The sequence below is a fragment of the Myotis brandtii genome, unplaced genomic scaffold, assembly GCF_000412655.1.
Source record: "Myotis brandtii unplaced genomic scaffold, ASM41265v1 scaffold186, whole genome shotgun sequence".
NCBI classification, from domain to species: domain Eukaryota; kingdom Metazoa; phylum Chordata; class Mammalia; order Chiroptera; family Vespertilionidae; genus Myotis; species Myotis brandtii.
The window spans coordinates 2,630,182-2,635,952 of record NW_005356905.1 but is presented as its reverse complement, the minus strand read 5'-3'; the positions used below and the strand labels follow the sequence as shown (position 1 = coordinate 2,635,952).

Here is a 5,771-nt window from a genome sequence, read left to right as displayed (position 1 = left end):
GGATGGGCCGAGACCCACCCCTGTGCCCACCACAGCCTCACGGCCCACAGTTCCTTTCAAGGCACAGGAATTCGTGCACTGGGCCCCTAGTGTGTGTGTGTGTATACTGCGTGTGTGTGTGTGTGTGTGTGTGTGTGTGTACTGCGTGTGTGTGAAGATCCATGACATTTTAAGAAAACTAAGTTACCCTCAACCTCACTGGGACACTCTCATCTCTGAGCCTGTAAAGAATACTTACTCAGTAACAATTTTCTGAAAGTCGTGTCCTTTTTCAGAAGTGAATATGATCTGACACCGTGATGAGTTTAAGCATTCACTGTCCAGTACAAGAAGCACTGTATGGTCTCTGCACAGACTGAAGTGGCTGGAGTAAGAAGCGAGCCACCTGAGGACCTGGAACCTATGAACTTTTTAACTTTGAGAGCAAGAAAACAGAGCCAGGTGTATGGGAAGAGCCCAACAGAGTGATTCTAGGAGATCAGATAACAACTAGGTACCACACGGGTCAGAGATAATTCATTTGTTCATCTAACATTTGCACAGAGGGCAATTTTTCTTTCACAAATTCAGTAACACATGTTTCCCAAATGCTTTTTAAAGTAAAATGTATAGTGCCATATCCAATAATATTAGTGATAGTAAATATTTTTATTTTTTTCTTTTCCTTGCCATCAGTGTATTATTCTGTCCTTGATATAATGATTTGAAAAATAGACCTATTGTGTTCATAAGGCACTCAATGAAGATGTGCTGAGTTCTTCACATAGGAAAACTGGACCATGGTGATTGCTGCCATCTTGTGGGAGAGTGAGAGAAATTCAAGATACTGTAATCTCCCTAAACTCCTTAGCATCCTCTCTGATTAAGCATTCATGCATTCATTCATCCTTCCATTCAACATTTACTCTGTGCTAAACCTGGCTAGACTCTGGGCACATAAGATAAGACACTATGTAGAATACAGACAGTGTGCTGATAAAATATTGTCACAGGACAGAGCACCCTTCCTGGGTTGGGGTAGTGAAGGAACCCAAAAAACTTTCCCAAAGAAGCATAATCCAAAAATTATGGATAGCCATACTGAGTCCATTCTATGTGGCTTTCTGTTGTGAAAATAATTTCCTAGGCAGGATTCTTCTGCCCATCTCTGCTGGTTCTTTCCCAGCAGTAGGAAAGGAAACAAGGAGAGATATAATGCTGGCAAGCCCCAGAACCTCAGAAAGTACGTGGAGTATTTTTCCTTTGCTTCTCTGGATACATTCTCCACTCACCTTTGTCTTGCTCTGTTCCCCAGAAGGCTGACCAGTGTGGACTTCCTCTAACCCTCTCTTGTACACTGACCTCCAGGTCCAATCAGAAAATATTGCTGGTGAGGAGGCATTGGCAAGAGATCTGCAAGAGGAAGGAGAATTAGATCATGGTACTTATGCCCGGATTCCCCAGCCCCCCAGCCCGGGAGGGATCTCTCAGTGAAAGTTCTCAGTTTGCCCCTCCCCTTGCCCTTTCAGACCCAGAGGTGGTCACTGGAAGGGCCTGGCTGCATCATTTCTCTCTTGGGCAGGAGGTGGGGAGGCTGGCTGGGTGTTATTTTGTCTTCATTCCTGGATCTTCAGCATCACAGTTTGCCTCCAGAGGATTCATCTGGGACAACAACCTCACTTCCTTTGCTAACATGACCTTGCAGGTGCTATACTTTCTACCATATGACATGGCTCTCAATGTGCACAAAGTTGGAGCCATGGACTGGGACCCCGGACTTTTCGGGATATGGACCTTGAGGACTTGATATTGGACATAAATGCTCACAAGTGCTTTTCAAAAAATTATTTGTTTACTAATCTGAATATCCTATATAATAAAAGCGTAGTATACAAATTGTCCCCTCAACCAGTGTTGTCCAGGAGTTCGACCAGGGGGTGGGGCCTGCCAGGGGAAGGAAGGGAGTACCCGGCTGGCAGCCAGCAGCCGCTTGGGACCCTACCAGTGCACCAATTTCGTGCACTGGGCCTCTAGTGTTTATATAAGAACATGTTACTAAAGAATATAACCATTGAATACATAAATGTTAGAGTTACCAAATAAAATATAGGATTTCCAGTTAAATTTGAATTTCAAATAATTGTTTTACTATGTGCCAAATATTATTTAAAAAGAGAAAAATGGCTGTTGGGTAGGCAACTGCAACTTCTACCTTACTAGGCTAGGTTTTAGTTTAATTGCAAAGAGATAGTAGTTTAAGGACATAGAATAAACTGAAAGGTTGTGTGTGTATGTGTGTGTATGTCTAACTTTACTTTTATTACCTATTGTAGGGGAAAAAAACATTTTCCTGGGTCCTCCTACCCGGGATGGGCCTGAAAATTAAACTGACAAAGACAGATTAACAAGAGAAAAGCATATAATTTTTTAATCCTCACTTGAGGATATGTTTTTGTTGATTTTTAGAGAAAGAAACATCTGTGTGAGAGAGAAGCATCAATCGGTTGCCTCCCCTACATTCCCCAACAAGAAATCGAACTGGCAACCTAGGTATATGCCCTGACCAGGAACTGAATCTGCAATGAGCCAGGGCAAGCATATAAATCTTATGTGGCATGGAAACCTTCATAGGAAATGAAGACGTAAAGAAAGGGTTAATCCAGAGTATTTTTATGCTAGGTTGATGAAGAGTGGATAGTTGTGCCCTAACTGGTTTGGCTCAGTGGATAGAGCGTCGGCCTACGGACTCAAGGGTCCCGGGTTCGATTCTGGTCAATGGCATGTACCTTGGTTGCGGGCACATCCCCAGTGGGGAGTGTGCAGGAGGCAGCTGATCGATGTTTCTCTCTCATCGATGTTTCTAACTCTCTATCCCTCTCCCTTCCTCTCTGTAAAAAAATCAATAAAAATATTTTTTAAAAAAAGAGTGGATAGTTGTGGGGAAGTATGATATGCCAAAAAGTATGAGGTAAGTGTAGTAACCTGGGAGAAACAGCAAAACCTGTTTGGATTCTTCTCTCTTTCCCTTTGTCATGCTCCTTTCCAGGTCATAAAACCCTCATGTTAGAGGGTGTTTTGGCCTGCTTCAGGGAAGAAGGGGGAGGGGGAGGTCAAAGTGACTTTCCAGTTTCTGCTGTTTTCTCAGACTCTTTCAGCTTAAAATATTCACTTTGCCACGGTGCCATATTTGGGGTAGCATGTCCTGAAACCCTATCACAATTCATGACAATGCTAAGCACGAGTTATTACGTGCATTTCTGCATGAACACCACCAGGCCAAACGGGCTCAGAAGGGGAGAGATATAACCACATTATAATTTACAGAGGCAGGAAGGGTGAGCCTGTGGTGACACCTCATCACACCTGCTTCCATCACTTGAAACAGATTCAATTATGATAACCAATCACAACTTTCTAGCTCATTCAGGACACTGAAGAACACATTCCTACCTCTTTTCTAATCTATACTAATAAAAGCCTAGGTGGCCCTCGTGCCCTCACGCCATCATTAGATGGCAGCCCCCACGTCGTCACAAGATGGCCACCCCCACATCATCACAAGATGGCAGCCACAAGATGGTCAGCAGGGGAGGGAAGTTGGAGGAGATCAGGCCAGCTGGGGAGGGCAGTTGGGGGTGATCGGGCCAGCAAGGGAGGGCAGTTGGGGGCGATTGGGCTGGCAGGGGAGCAGTTAGGCATTGATCAGGCTGGCAGGCAGGCGAGTGGTTAGGAGCCAGTAGTTCCGGATTGTGAGAGGGATGTCTGACTGCAGGATCAGGCCTAAACCGGCAGTCTGTGCACTGGGCCTCTAGTAAAAAATAAATATCTAAGCAAGCATAATTCCTGTATGCAGAAGGATACCTCACAGGAACTTGACAAATATGACATGTTTTCTTCCCTATTGCATTACACATAATTTATCTTTTTGGACGGGGTCACGTGGACCTCAGTTTGCTCAACAGTCAGTTTGTTCACTCTACCTCCTCTGCAAAGCAAAGGAAAAAGCTATAAGGTAGTGAAGGAAGTGTTTCCTATAACATCAAGCAAGGCCATAATAGCATGAGTAAAGAAGAGGGTAAAATTCTAGAAAAGTTTCAGAACTGGAGGCAATAGTTTGATGTGTAATTAAATAAGAGAAATAAAATGAGGCAGGAATTGAAAATGATGCCCAGGGTTTTATAGCTGAACGAATGGTGGTGTGGCCATCAATCACTGAGCTGGAAAGTAGGGAAAGAAAAGCAGGTTTGACTTCTATGTAAAAGAGACTGTGTAAAGGTGGGATCTGAATTGTATTACTTTTCTCTCGTGAATATTGCCCTTGCCTTTGAGACTGGCTAGTAAGCTAGGACAAGCAGAATAGCGGAAGTGAGACAGACAGTTAACCAGGCAGTTTATATAGCCATCTAGCAAATCACAAAACAGTATCTTCTGTAACCAAAGACACTTAGGAGTAAATGGTTTGCACTTCTCCCCAACCAGAGGGTAAATAGCTGAAATCACCTTTCTCAGAAAGATAGATAGCAATTAGTGCCATTTGTGCCAACCACACCCAAGGACAGATGAAGTTAAGGGAATTTCATTTTGGTGCATCAGCATAAAATGATGAATATTCTATTGAGATCCTCTCCAAGACCTCCCCTAAGCCTCCAGCCTTTAAAAACCCTCACAAAGAAAGGTCCCAGCGTGTGCTCTCCCTCCCTTGTCCAAGCAGAAGGCTCTAGAGCACAGTGAGAGAATCAGAAAGTGTCAGATGAGGTAGATGAAGAGGCACAAAAACCGTGTAGTTCTTTGTAAGCAAGCATAAGGAGTGTGAATTTAATTCTCCAGGCAAAGGAAAAACTATTGGTGCATTTTAAGAAAGGGAGCAACATAATCTAGATTATACTTACTGTTGTTTTTTGTTTTGATTTGTTTTGTTTTGATCACTTTGAAAGCTGTGTAGAGAATCGATTTGGGAGGTAAGGCTAATTGGGGGGAGGTGAAGTCAGTTGGAAGGTTGTGGTCCGATCCATAGATAATTTCTGCTCAGACTGAGATAGTGTTTGTGAAAATGGAGACGAGGAATCCAATTTTGAAAGTTGAGTTAAAAAAAAACAAAAAACTTGCTGATCTATTGGATGGAGGGGAAGTCAGGGAAGGAAAGATGTAAATTCATTTCAGAATACCTTACAAACTTTATGGTCTTTAATGAATTAAACTCTGACACATGTGCATTTTTTATTTGCATACAAAAATATCCGTGACTTTACCTTTTTAAAATAACTAATCTTTAACGTGTGGCACGGGTGTATAGTGAATGGAAAATGAGTAGCGGCTAACATGTGTGTACAACTCTATAAAGAAGCCGGTAAGACGGCACAGGGGGAATAAATGGTGATGTACGGTGGCTTGACCTGGGTGGTGAACACACAATACAGTGGACAGATGATGTGTCCACTGCACACCTGAAACCTGTATAATTGTGGTGACCAGTGTCACCCCAATAAATTCAACTACTAACTAAAGGAGTTTGGATTAGAGGTCATGTTCCTCCGCGATCCCTTCAGGGAGGACGCACTTACATTGCTCTGGGGAGCTACCCAACCCCAACTGCAGGCGGTCTCAGCGCCGCCGTCGGCCCAGGCGCCCCCTGTTCCGGACACAGGAGCCCAAAGCCGCGCTCCCTGCCGGCTGGTGTCACACCGACTTCAGGAAGCCCCGCCGCGCTCCACACGCGCTGGACCTCTCGCAAACGAGCGTCAGAATCCAGGTGGGCAAGGACGCCCGCGGGGTGACGTCAGCGCGCAGCGGAG

The 5,771-nt window shown here is 44.2% G+C and overlaps 1 long non-coding RNA gene across 1 annotated transcript in view; it reads right to left on the bottom strand.

The window, feature by feature from the left end:
- Window positions 1–5,765, bottom strand: part of LOC102245206 — a 21,129-nt gene extending 15,364 nt beyond the window's left edge. Inside the window, exons 1-2 of the long non-coding RNA XR_313469.2 lie at window positions 5,541–5,765; window positions 1,272–1,392 (exon numbers count right to left, since the gene is read on the bottom strand). This is a non-coding gene — a long non-coding RNA (uncharacterized LOC102245206). The remainder of the gene's footprint in view (window positions 1–1,271; window positions 1,393–5,540) is intronic.
- Window positions 5,766–5,771: the final 6 nt, after the last annotated feature.